The following is a 15,271-nucleotide window of genomic DNA, read 5'->3' as shown; positions in this document are numbered from 1 at the left end:
AGAAGTGGTGCTGTGGCTCAAACGGTAGGGTGCCAGCCTTGAGCTGAAAAGCTGAGGGACAGCACCCAAACCTAGAGTTCAAGCCCACAACCAGCCCAAAACAAACAAACAAAAACACATCAGGAGCCCATAGCAGACTCCAGCATTTGGGAGAGTGCATCCAGAGCATCTGTTCTTCACAAGAGCACCCGTAGGAGCAAACACAAGCAGTCTAGGCTGCTCAACCCTTCCAAAGGCGGGAACTGCCAGCAATCTACAGCAGAGAGCTGAGAATCCTAAGTAAGTCAGAATAGCAGCTGGAAATAGGCTCCCAACAGAACCCAGATCAGGCACAGACTCTCTCTACCAATACAGAATCAGCAACCAAGCAGAGACAGACACACCAAAACAAAATTGAAGAGCAGTCTCCTGAACCTCCATGCGAAAATCACAGAGAAAAATCACAAGGTTTACTACCACCCAGGACAGCAAGCTCACCTCAAAAGCCAGCAGCCACGCAGGGGAGAGCCCCAGTGGGAGCAAAGCAGGAATGGAAGACAAAGGCTACTTCCAAGGGTTGCTGGAGGCAATGACTCAAGAAATAAAGCGAGAAATTGATCAGAAATTGAAAGAGCACAAGGATGAACTATCCAAAGAGATACAGGGTATCAAACAAGAGATGCATGCAAAAATAGAAGCTGCACAAACCTCAGTAAGAAGTGAGATAAACGCCAAATTAGAGGTAATGCATACCTCATTGAGAGGTGAGATCAGTACTCTGAGAACCAACATTGAATCCATAAAGGGATCCATTTCCTCCATGCAAACCACAATAGAAGCCACTGTCAACAGAGTGAATGAAATGGAAGGTCGAGTGTCAGATACAGAAGACAGAATACACCAACTGGACCAAAAAGTGACAGATATGGAAAAATTACTCAAATTAAACCAAAGGGATATTCAAGAGCAAGCAGATAATGCTAAAAAATTTAACCTTCGCATAATTGGAGTGGACGAAGGTGAGGAATTCCAGAGCAAGGGAATGCAACACCTATTTAACAATATAATCAATGAAAATTTTCCCCACCTCAAAAACGACCATCTTAACTACATCACAAAAGCTTATCGAACACCCAACAAGCAAGACCCCAGGAGAAACACTTCTAGACACATTATAGTAAAAATGATAGATCTGAATAATAAGGAAACAATCCTGCATGCAGCAAAAATGAAGAAGGAGCTATACTACAATGGGAAAAAAATAAGAATTACTGCAGATCTCTCCACACAAACAATGAATGCAAGAAAAGCCTGGGAAAGCACCATACGAGCCCTGAGAGCCAATAACTGCCAACCCAGACTGATCTACCCGGCAAAGCTAGCATTCACATTTGATGGAGAACTGAAAACTTTTAATAGCAAAGAAAAACTAAATGAATACATAAACATTAAGCCAGCATTACAAAGAATTCTAAGAGGGGGGACACAACCTGAAGAAAGCAGCCAGGAACTGGGGCCTGCCCCAAACAGGCGTTACTCAAAGTCTAACTGAGCAAGCACAGGAGGAAAGGAAAAAAGAAAAACTTAGGAAAACGGAATGGCAGGGACAACAATGCATCTCTCTATACTTTCTCTTAATATAAATGGGCTGAATTCGCCAATTAAAAGAAAACGAACTGAGGACTGGATAAGAAAACAAGACCCATCCATCTGTTGCCTTCAGGAGACCCACCTCTCAGCCAAACATACAAACAAACTCAGAGTGAAGGGGTGGAAAAGGATCTACCAATCAAACGCCCCCAGTAAGAAAGCAGGTGTAGCTATCCTGATATCTGACAAAATAAACTTTTCATTAAAATCAGTACAGAAAGACAAGGACGGACACTACATATTAATAAAGGGAACAATCCAAGAGGAGGATATAACCATCATCAACTTATATGCCCCAAATATTGGTGCACCCAGATATGTCAAACAAATGCTCTCAAACTTACAGAATAAAATAGATCCCAATACGATAATACTAGGAGACTTTATCACACCACTCTCACCAAAGGACAGGTCTACCAACCAGAGGATTGGCAAAGAAGCTACCGAATTAAGAGAGGCCATACTGCAAGCGGAATTAACTGACATCTACCGAGTATTTCACCCTAAAACAACACAGTACACATTCTTCTCAGCAGCTCACGGAACTTTCTCCAAAATAGACCATATCATAGTTCATGCAAGGAACTTAAGCAAATACAAAGGGATCGACATAATCCCCTGTATCCTATCTGACCACAGTGGAATCAAGCTAGCTCTCAATAACAAAGCATACCGCAGAAATTTCTCCAATACATGGAAATTGAACAGCACACTCCTTAACAATGCCTGGATAACAGAAGAGATCAGAGAAGAAATAAAGCATTTCCTACAACTCAATGAAAATGAAAACACCTCACAAAGAAACTTGTGGGACACAGCAAAAGCAGTCCTGAGGGGCAAATTTATTGCCCTCAGTGCCCACATCAAGAGAATGGAGACAGACCAAGTAAATAATCTCATGTTGCAATTAAAACAGCTAGAAAAACAGGAAAAAATGGGACCTAAAGCTACTAGAAGAAGCCAGATAACCAAATTAAAAGCAGAGATTAACCAATTAGAAAATCAGAAAACCATAACCAAAATAAACCAAACAAAAAGCTGGTTCTTTGAAAAAATAAACAAAATTGATGGCCCATTGGCTAGATTAATTAAAAAAAGAAGAGAGGAAACCCATATTAATAGGATTAGGGATGCCATGGGAAACATCACAACACGTACCCAAGATATCCAAACAATTCTAACAGACTACTTTCAAAAGCTATACTCTCTAAAGGAAGAAAATCGGGCAGAAATGGATGCATTTTTAGAGAAATACAAGTTGCCCAAACTGAGCAAAGAAGAAGTTAACCAATTAAATAAGCCAATATCCTATAATGAGATACAGGAAGCTATCAAAAGTCTTCCAACAAAAAAAAGCCCAGGACCAGATGGATTCACAGCAGAATTCTATAAGACCTTCAAACAAGAACTAATACCCATACTCCTCAAGCTCTTCAGAGAAACAGAGAAGGAAGGAGCTATCCCAAACTCATTCTACGAAGCCAATACCACACTCATCCCCAAACCAGGCAAAGACCCAACCAAAAAGGAGAATTACAGGCCAATCTCCTTGATGAACACAGATGCAAAGATCCTTAACAAGATTCTAGCTAACAGAATCCAGAAACACATAAAAAAAATAATTCACTATGACCAGGTAGGCTTCATCCCAGAGACACAGGGATGGTTTAACATACGTAAGTCAATAAATGTAATCCAACATATCAACAGAGCCAAGGTCAAGAATCACATGATTATCGCTACAGATGCAGAAAAGGCCTTTGACAAAATTCAACATTCATTCATGCTAAAAGCTCTGGAGAAAATAGGAATAGAAGGAACATTTCTAAAAACAATAAAAGCCATTTATGACAGACCAATAGCCAATATTATACTTAATGGGGAAAAGCTACAACCAATTCTCCTAAAATCAGGAACAAGGCAAGGATGCCCACTGTCTCCACTCCTCTTCAATATAGTCCTAGAACCCTTAGCCAGGGCAATAAGGCAAGAAAAAGACATTAAAGGGATCCGCATAGGAAAAGAAGAAGTTAAGCTATCCCTTTTTGCAGACGACATGATACTATACCTCCAAGATCCCAAAAACTCCATCCCCAAACTCTTAGAAATCATAAATCACTTTGGCAAAATAGCAGGATACAAAATAAACCCACAAAAATCAGTTGCCTTCCTATACACTGATAATGTACAGGAAGAGAGGGAAATAAAGGGAGCAACCCCATTCACAATAACCTCCCGAAAAATAAAATATTTAGGAATTAACCTAACCAAAGATGTAAAAGAACTATTTAATGAGAACTATAAAAAGTTAAAGAAAGAAATTGCAGAAGACACTAGGAAATGGAAAGACCTCCCATGCTCCTGGATAGGCCGACTTAATATAGTAAAGATGGTAATACTTCCAAAACTAATATACAAATTCAACGCAATTCCTATTAAAATCCCAATGACGTACATCTCTGAAATACAGAAAACAGTCCAAAAATTCATATGGAACAACAAAAGACCTAGAATAGCCAAAACAATTCTAGGGGATAAAGACAATATGGGAGGGCTATCCATGCTGAACTTCAAACTCTACTACAGAGCTATAATAACAAAGACAGCATGGTACTGGCACAAAAACAGACCCGAAGACCAATGGAACAGAATAGAAGATCCAGAAATAAATCCACAGGCCTACAGCCAGCTGATATTCGACAAAGGAGCCAAAGACATACAATGGAAGAAACACAGCCTCTTCAACCGCTGGTGCTGGGAAAACTGGGCAGCCACATGCAGAAAACTAAAAGTGGACCCCAGCCTATCACCATGCACCAACATCAACTCAAAATGGATTAAAGACCTTAACATTAAACCTGAATCTCTGAAACTACTGCAGGACAGAGTAGGAGAGACACTTGAACTAATAGGCACAGGAAGGAACTTCCTGAACAGAGTCCCAGGGTCACAACAAATTGGAGAGAGACTCGACAAATGGGACTACCTTAAAATAAAAAGCTTCTGCACAGATAAAGCTATCGCAACCAAGCTAGAAAGACAACCAACTAATTGGGAAAAAATATTTACCAGCAATATATCAGACAAGGGGTTAACATTCTGTATATACAGGGAACTCAAGAAACTAATCCCTCCCAAACCTAACAAACCAATTACTAAATGGGCAAGGGAACTAAAGAGGGACTTCTCAAATGAAGAAATAAAAATGGCAAAGAAACACATGAGGAAATGTTCATCATCCCTGGTGGTGAAGGAAATGCAAATAAAGACAACCCTGAGATACCACCTTACCCCAGTCAGAATGTCCCACATCCACAAATCAGCCAACGACAAATGCTGGAGGGGATGTGGAGAACGAGGAACGCTATTACACTGCTGGTGGGAATGTACACTCATACAACCACTTTGGAAAGCAGTCTGGAGGGTCCTTAGAAAGCTAAAGATTGACCTCCCTTACGACCCAGTCATACCACTTCTAGGCATCTACCCTGAACAACAGGAACCAATATACAAGGACACGTGCACCTCCATGTTTATTGCAGCACTGTTCACAATAGCTAGGATATGGAAACAACCTAGATGCCCCACCACAGATGAATGGATCCAAAAATTGTGGTATCTATACACAATGGAATATTATGCAGCCATTAGAAATGACAAAATAATGGCATTTGCAGGGAAATGGATGGAGCTAGAAGGAATCATGTTGAGCGAGGTAAGCCAAGAACGAAGAGACAAACAGTACATGGTCTCCCTGATAAGCGGATGATAAATCCAAAATGTTAGGTGATATGACAAAACTAACAGGACTTAAGAAACAAAGAACTCCCACTCATCTGGTTGAACCACTACTAAATATCCCCATGCTGCTGATCACGTGTATGGTATATAACATATGAACACCGTTATATATTACAGACTGTGATAGACAATTTGCTCCAGGAAAGTTAGAATGAACCTGTGACTTTAAATGAGCATCATTATTCCACAATACTGTGAATTTCCGGAAATTAAGTAATCACTTAATCACAATCAAAAAAAAAAAAAAAAAAGAACCTTGGGGAAGGGAGGGAGGGAGGGGATGGTAGGGAGAAAACAATGGAGGGGGTAACAATGTTCAAGAGGAAGTGTACTCATTACCCCACTCATGTAACTGTAACCCTCTGTATAGAATCTTTACAATAAAAAAATTAAAAAAAAAATAAAATAAAATGCACAATAGAATAACCTAGGTGGTACACACATCAGCACAGGCCTAACAAGCGCGCTCCAGGCTGGGGCTGGAACCAGGCCCGGGGATCCGGCGCCTGAACAACACAACCAACTCCTCCCAATTGAAGTAAAAAGCTGAGCATACGCCTCAACAGAGGGGAGAAAACCAGGAAACAACACTCCCCGGGAAGCACGCCTGTGCCAACAAAAGACCTGGAGGCCCAGGACAAGAGAAGCCTAAACCCCACCAAAACTCCACCCATATACCCTAGACTGGGAATTGGGCAACACAGGCTGCCACCGCCTGATAGTAAGCAGGAGCTCAGACTGTTAAGGCGGCTCAGCAATAGAGTGTTAGTCTTGGATGTATGAGGCCCTGGATCTGATTCCTCAGCATCACAAAAGCAAAAAGGGTCAGAAGTGGTGCTGTGGCTCAAATGGTAGGGTGCCAGCCTTGAGCTGAAAAGCTGAGGGACAGCACCCAAACCTAGAGTTCAAGCCCACAACCAGCCCAAAACAAACAAACAAAAACACATCAGGAGCCCATAGCAGACTCCAGCATTTGGGAGAGTGCATCCAGAGCATCTGTTCTTCACAAGAGCACCCGTAGGAGCAAACACAAGCAGTCTAGGCTGCTCAACCCTTCCAAAGGCGGGAACTGCCAGCAATCTACAGCAGAGAGCTGAGAATCCTAAGTAAGTCAGAATAGCAGCTGGAAATAGGCTCCCAACAGAACCCAGATCAGGCACAGACTCTCTCTACCAATACAGAATCAGCAACCAAGCAAAGACAGACCACCAAAACAAAATTGAAGAGCAGTCTCCTGAACCTCCATGCGAAAATCACAGAGAAAAATCACAAGGTTTACCACCACCCAGGAGAGCAAGCTCACCTCAAAAGCCAGCAGCCACGCAGGGGAGAGCCCCAGTGGGAGCAAAGCAGGAATGGAAGACAAAAGCTACATCCAAGGGTTGCTGGAGGCAATGACTCAAGAAATAAAGCGAGAAATTGATCAGAAATTGAAAGAGCACAAGGATGAACTATCCAAAGAGATACAGGGTATCAAACAAGAGATGCATGCAAAAATAGAAGCTGCACAAACCTCAGTAAGAAGTGAGATAAACGCCAAATTAGAGGTAATGCATACCTCATTGAGAGGTGAGATCAGTACTCTGAGAACCAACATTGAATCCATAAAGGGATCCATTTCCTCCATGCAAACCACAATAGAAGCCACTGTCAACAGAGTGAATGAAATGGAAGGTAGAGTGTCAGATACAGAAGACAGAATACACCAACTGGACCAAAAAGTGACAGATATGGAAAAATCACTCAAATTAAACCAAAGGGATATTCAAGAGCAAGCAGATAATGCTAAAAAATTTAACCTTCGCATAATTGGAGTGGACGAAGGTGAGGAATTCCAGAGCAAGGGAATGCAACACCTATTTAACAATATAATCAATGAAAATTTTCCCCACCTCAAAAACGACCATCTTAACTACATCACAAAAGCTTATCGAACACCCAACAAGCAAGACCCCAGGAGAAACACTTCTAGACACATTATAGTAAAAAAGATAGATCTGAATAATAAGGAAACAATCCTGCATGCAGCAAAAATGAAGAAGGAGCTATACTACAACGGGAAAAAAAAAGAATTACTGCAGATCTCTCCACACAAACAATGAATGCAAGAAAAGCCTGGGAAAGCACCATACGAGCCCTGAGAGCCAATAACTGCCAACCCAGACTGATATACCCGGCAAAGCTAGCATTCACATTCGATGGAGAACTGAAAACTTTTAATAGCAAAGAAAAACTAAATGAATACATAAACATTAAGCCAGCATTACAAAGAATTCTAAGAGGGGGGACACAACCTGAAGAAAGCAACCAGGAACTGGGGCCTGCCCCAAACAGGCGTTACTCAAAGTCTAACTGAGCAAGCACAGGAGGAAAGGAAAGAAGAAAAACTTAGGAAAACGGAATGGCAGGGACAACAATGCATCTCTCTATACTTTCTCTTAATATAAATGGGCTGAATTCGCCAATTAAAAGAAAACGAACTGAGGACTGGATAAGAAAACAAGACCCATCCATCTGTTGCCTTCAGGAGACCCATCTCTCAGCCAAACATACAAACTCAGAGTGAAGGGGTGGAAAAGGATCTACCAATCAAACGCCCCCAGTAAGAAAGCAGGTGTAGCTATCCTGATATCTGACAAAATAAACTTTTCATTAAAATCAGCACAGAGAGACAAGGACGGACACTACATATTAATAAAGGGAACAATCCAAGAGGAGGATATAACCATCATCAACTTATATGCCCCAAATATTGGTGCACCCAGATATGTCAAACAAATGCTCTCAAACTTACAGAATAAAATAGATCCCAATACGATAATACTAGGAGACTTTAACACCACTCTCATCAAAGGACAGGTCTACCAACCAGAGGATTGGCAAAGAAGCTACCGAATTAAGAGAGGCCATACTTCAAGCGGAATTAACTGACATCTACCGAGTATTTCACCCTAAAACAACACAGTACACATTCTTCTCAGCAGCTCACGGAACTTTCTCCAAAATAGACCATATCATAGTTCATGCAAGGAACTTAAGCAAATACAAAGGGATCGACATAATCCCCTGTATCCTATCTGACCACAGTGGAATCAAGCTAGCTCTCAATAACAAAGCATACCGCAGAAATTTCTCTAATACATGGAAATTGAACAGCACACTCCTTAACAATGCCTGGATAACAGAAGAGATCAGAGAAGAAATAAAGCATTTCCTACAACTCAATGAAAATGAAAACACCTCACAAAGAAACTTGTGGGACACAGCAAAAGCAGTCCTGAGGGGCAAATTTATTGCCCTCAGTGCCCACATCAAGAGAATGGAGACAGACCAAGTAAATAATCTCATGTTGCAATTAAAACAGCTAGAAAAACAAGAAAAAATGGGACCTAAAGCTACTAGACGAAGCCAGATAACCAAACTAAAAGCAGAGATTAACCAATTAGAAAATCAGAAAACCATAACCAAAATAAACCAAACAAAAAGCTGGTTCTTTGAAAAAATAAACAAAATTGATGGCCCATTGGCTAGATTAATTAAAAAAAGAAGAGAGGAAACCCATATTAATAGGATTAGGGATGCCATGGGAAACATCACAACACGTACCCAAGATATCCAAACAATTCTAACAGACTACTTTCAAAAGCTATACTCTCTAAAGGAAGAAAATCGGGCAGAAATGGATGCATTTTTAGAGAAATACAAGTTGCCCAAACTGAGCAAAGAAGAAGTTAACCAATTAAATAAGCCAATATCCTATAATGAGATACAGGAAGCTATCAAAAGTCTTCCAACAAAAAAAAGCCCAGGACCAGATGTATTCACAGCAGAATTCTATAAGACCTTTAAAGAAGAACTAATACCCATACTCCTCAAGCTCTTCAGAGAAACAGAGAAGGAGGGAGCTATCCCAAACTCTACGAAGTCAATATCACACTCATCCCCAAACCAGGCAAAGACCCAACCAAAAAGGAGAATTACAGGCCAATCTCCTTGATGAAAACAGATGCAAAGATCCTTAACAAGATTCTAGCTAACAGAATCCAGAAACACAAAAAAAAATAATTCACTATGACCAGGTAGGCTTCATCCCAGAGACACAGGGATGGTTTAACATACGTAAGTCAATAAATGTAATCCAACATATCAACAGAGCCAAGGTCAAGAATCACATGATTATCACCACAGATGCAGAAAAGCCCTTTGACAAAATTCAACATTCATTCATGCTAAAAGCTCTGGAGAAAATAGGAATAGAAGGAACATTTCTAAAAACAATAAAAGCCATTTATGACAGACCAATAGCCAATATTATACTTAATGGGGAAAAGCTACAACCAATTCTCCTAAAATCAGAAACAAGGCAAGGATGCCCACTGTCTCCACTCCTCTTCAATATAGTCCTAGAACCCTTAGCCAGGGCAATAAGGCAAGAAAAAGACATTAAAGGGATCCACATAGGGAAAGAAGAAGTTAAGCTATCCCTTTTTGCAGACGACATGATACTATACCTCCAAGATCCCAAAAACTCCATCCCCAAACTCTTAGAAATCATAAATCACTTTGGCAAAATAGCAGGATACAAAATAAACCCACAAAAATCAGTTGCCTTCCTATACACTGATAATGTACAGGAAGAGAGGAAATAAAGGGAGCAACCCCATTCACAATAACCTCCCGAAAAATAAAATATTTAGGAATTAACCTAACCAAAGATGTAAAAGAACTATTTAATGAGAACTATAAAAAGTTAAAGAAAGAAATTGCAGAAGACACTAGGAAATGGAAAGACCTCCCATGCTCTTGGATAGGCCGACTTAATATAGTAAAGATGGTAATACTTCCAAAACTAATATACAAATTCAACGCAATTCCTATTAAAATCTCAATGATGTACATCACTGAAATACAGAAAACAGTCCAAAAATTCATATGGAACAACAAAAGACCTAGAATAGCCAAAACAATTCTAGGGGATAAAGACAATATGGGAGGGCTATCCATGCCGAACTTCAAACTCTACTACAGAGCTATAATAACAAAGACAGCATGGTACTGGCACAAAAACAGACCCGAAGACCAATGGAACAGAATAGAAGATCCAGAAATAAATCCACAGGCCTACAGCCAGCTGATATTCGACAAAGGAGCCAAAGACATACAATGGAAGAAACACAGCCTCTTCAACCGCTGGTGCTGGGAAAACTGGGCAGCCACATGCAGAAAACTAAAAGTGGACCCCAGCCTATCACCATGCACCAACATCAACTCAAAATGGATTAAAGACCTTAACATTAAACCTGAATCTCTGAAACTACTGCAGGACAGAGTAGGAGAGACACTTGAACTAATAGGCACAGGAAGGAACTTCCTGAACAGAGTCCCAGGGTCACAACCAATTGGAGAGAGACTCGACAAATGGGACTACCTTAAAATAAAAAGCTTCTGCACAGATAAAGCTATCGCAACCAAGCTAGAAAGACAACCAACTAATTGGGAAAAAATATTTACCAGCAATATATCAGACAAGGGGTTTACATCCTGTATATACAGGGAACTCAAGAAACTAATCCCTCCCAAACCTAACAAACCAATTACTAAATGGGCAAGGGAACTAAAGAGGGACTTCTCAAATGAAGAAATAAAAATGGCAAAGAAACACATGAGGAAATGTTCATCATCCCTGGTGGTGAAGGAAATGCAAATAAAGACAACCCTGAGATACCACCTTACCCCAGTCAGAATGTCCCACATCCACAAATCAGCCAACGACAAATGCTGGAGGGGATGTGGAGAACGAGGAACGCTATTACACTGCTGGTGGGAATGTACACTCATACAACCACTTTGGAAAGCAGTCTGGAGGGTCCTTAGAAAGCTAAAGATTGACCTCCCTTACGACCCAGTCATACCACTTCTAGGCATCGACCCTGAACAACAGGAACCAATAGACAAGGACACGTGCACCTCCATGTTTATTGCAGCACTGTTCGCAATAGCTAGGATATGGAAACAACCTAGATTCCCCACCACAGATGAATGGATCCAAAAATTGTGGTATCTATACACAATGGAATATTATGCAGCCATTAGAAATGACAAAATAATGGCATTTGCAGGGAAATGGATGGAGCTAGAAGGAATCATGTTGAGTGAGGTAAGCCAAGAACGAAGAGACAAACAGTACATGGTCTCCCTGATAAGTGGATGATAAATCCAAAATGTTAGGTGATATGACAAAACTAACAGGACTTAAGAAACAAAGAACCCCCACTCATCTGGTTGAACCACTACCAAATATCCCCATGCTGCTGATCACATATATGGTATATAACATGTGAGCACCGTTATATATTACAGACTGTGATAGACAATTTGCTCCAGGAAAGTCAGAATGAACTTGTGACTTTAAACGAGCATCATTATTCCACAATACTGTGAATTACCGGAAATTAAGTAATCACTTAATCACAATAAAAAAAAAAAAAAAAAAGAACCTTGGGGAAGGGAGGGACGGAGGGGATAGTAGGGGGAAAACAATGGAGGGGGTAACAATGCTCAAGAGGAAGTGTACTCATTACCTCACTCATGTGACTGTAACCCTCTGTAGAGTATCTTTACAATAAAAAAATTAAAAAAAAAAAAGAAAAAAAATGCACAATAGACATTGCTCCTATGCAAACAGAAACAAGTGACAAATTCTGCCCTAGTGTTTTATTTTTTGGGTCCAGTCATGGGGCCTCAACTCTGGGCCTGGGCACTGTTCCTCAGCTGTTCAGCTCAAGGCTAGCGCTCTACCACTTGATCCATAGCACCACTTCTGGCTTTTTTTTCTGCTTATGTGATGCTGAGGAATCAAACCCAGGGTTTCATGCATGCAAGGCAAGCGCTCTATCACTGAGCCACAGCACCACTTCTGGTTTTCTGGTGGTTTATTGCAAATAAGAGTCTCATTGTCTTTTCAGTGTGGGCTGGCTTTGGACCATGATCCTCAGATTCCTGAGTAGCTAGGATGACAGGAGTGAGCCAACACCGCTTGACGTGTGTTTTATGATTTCTAAGTAGCTGTGTTACCACAAAACAAAGCACTTGATCCACGCCTTTTCTTTCCACATTCTCCCGCATCCCTCTGCCACCCACCCCTTCCCACCCTCTTCTTTCTTTTGCAGGGTAAACATTGAATTCTTGTCTGAATTTCGCCCCCAACTTCTCCTCTTCATTGGTCTACCCTGCTTCACGTGACCCCACCCCACCTTTTCCAAGTCTCTGCTTCCACTTGTTTATTTTCTTGAATTTTGACTCTGCCTTGCTAAGGAATTACACTCTTTGTGATCTCCCTTGAACCTACAATCCTTCTGTTCATACATTTGTGTTCACTTGTATGCCGTGGAGTGTATTCAACAATCTATGCATACTCTGAACATGGCATTATACAGCAGAAAACCAGCACATGCCCTGTGTGGCTCAAAAAATAGATCATTTCTGGAAGCAAACAAACACATGTATGATTGCTCAAAGGGCAAACCGAAACACAAATGTGCATACTGGCCGTCAGACCAAGCTTGCTAAACCTGTGATAGTCTGATCAACAAAATCATTCAAACACATGATAAAGTAAATAAATAAGACAATATCGGCTGATGTAATAAGGCAGTAATGTGATAATGTGATACTTGTAAGGAAAGTTTCTGAAGGCTTGCTGTTTATTTGTATTTTCCTCATGACTACACTGAGCAGTGTCAAGTTGAGGTTGACAGGTAAATGTTATGTGACATCGTTCAGAAATCAGTAGGAAACAAGAATCAAGTATTGATACTAAACTCTCAGAGAAAGGACATTATCATTTCTCCTGATGGCTACTTAACAGGGTCTTCCTAAGATCAGACAACAATTGGACACATCCTGAGAAGATTTTTCTGAAAGGACTCCATTAGAGAGAGGTAGGATGAAAGTCACACCAAGGAAAGACAAGGGAAGAAGGAAATCCCCTCCACGTGGGTTTGTAATCTTGTTGCTGGATTGATCCCAAAAGTCAGACGATATACCAAGTACTTCTGATAATTTCCGGCATTGTGGAAGTATGGAAGGAAGGAAGAGAAGAATACAGAATGTGTTTGTTCTGCCTGTGGTGAGAAAGGGTAATGAAGAAATACCCTGACTGCTTCCTTTAGAGAAAGAATTGCAAAAGACTATATCCCAAAGGCAGAGGAAACAGAGGATTTGAAATGAATCTGCACAGCAGAATTTAGCTTTACATTGTAGATAATTTCCATAAACTCTAGGTGACCCAAATGTTGTATCCTATTGGAACCCAGAGCATCATTTCAAGGGACTTGCCTAATAAAGGAGTATAAATGGAAATAAAAGAGAGAAATATGCAGAGCTGGGAAGGTGGCTCAGTGGTAGAGTGCTTGCCTTGCATGCATGAGGCCCTGGGTTTGATTCCTCAGCACCACATAAGCAGAAAAAGCCAGAAGTGGCGCTGTGGCTCCAGAGGTAGAGTGCTACCCTTGAGCTGAAGAGCTGAGGGACAGCACCCAGGCCCAGAGTTAAGTCCCCACGACTGACAAAAAAACAGAGAGAGAGAGAGAAACATATGCAAAGAGGGAAAACAAAAACACACAAGAATCCCATGCATATTTTACAAATCAGGAATATTTCATGGCTGGACAGGTAGAGGAGAGATGGATGAGAATTTTGAAAGGATGTCATTGATCAAGATAAATTCTCTGCAGAAAATGCTTTAAAATATTTTTATTTCTATTTTTATATCCTCTTATAAATGTTATTTCCTAAACTGCTTTTTAAAATCGCATGTTCCTTGTGCATCTACTTACCTATTATAAATGTGTAGAAACACCAAAAATATAGAGATAGAAAATGAATAAATCCTTTGCCAATCTCAATGTCTTCACAACAACTGAAGCTGAGAGATTTGGTAGGATTGGTGTCCATCCTTCCAGGTCTCCGAATTAGGGCGTTCTCCTCTGATCTCATTAAATGCGTAGGTGAATAATGTAGATGGTGAAAGAAATACAGAGCCCCATGGCAGATGATCACAAGCTGTTGCCGACATGCGATAGTTAAGGTGGTTTTTACACAACCTTTCTTCCAAGAAGGACACAGGAATTTTCATGGAAGGGTCAATCGGAAAATAGGATTAAGCAAGAAGGAACAAGGAAGTACTTCATGGCTGACCTTCTCTCCACTTCTAAGGACACTGCAATTTGCCAGCAATGAGAAAGGAAGACCAAAGACCCCAGGAGTCTGCAGAGTGTCTGGCACAGTGTAGGCCACCATCCAAAAATGGGAAAGGTCTTATTGGGTGGGAGATCAGAGGTAGCTTTGCACTTGCTTCCATATTACTTGTCTTTGTGCTCAACACCAGAGCAGCTGAAAAACAAGGATGGCTCTAACCTCAGAGAAAGGAGCCATCAGAAGAAAATTATCATCTCATACACATTTCCAGAATAATGTATATGCTTCTAATTCTGAAAAGTGAGTGAACGTCAAATATGCTTTTTCTCCTGGCTACAAGTCCTCCAACAGGAATGATAGACTTTCATAGAAAAGATAGATAGAGGGTCTGGGAAGGTGTCTTAGTGGCAGAGTGCTTGCCTAGCATGCATGAAGCCCTGGGTTCCATTCCTCTGTACTACATACACAGAAAAAGCCAAAAGTGGTGCTGTGGCTTAAGTGGTAGAATTCTAGCATTGAGAAGAAAATCAGGGACAGTGCCCAGGCCCTGGGTTCAAGCCCCAGGACTGGCAAGCAAAATAAAAACAGATAAATTGAGGAACAAATTTAGAACCACAGGTCCTAAATACATTTGGGAATTGGG

Source organism: Dipodomys merriami, unplaced genomic scaffold (genome assembly GCF_024711535.1).
Source record: "Dipodomys merriami isolate MVZ:Mamm:240054 unplaced genomic scaffold, mDipMer1.0.p SCAF_125, whole genome shotgun sequence".
NCBI classification, from domain to species: Eukaryota; Metazoa; Chordata; class Mammalia; order Rodentia; family Heteromyidae; genus Dipodomys; species Dipodomys merriami.
Note: the sequence above shows the minus strand (reverse complement) of the source record.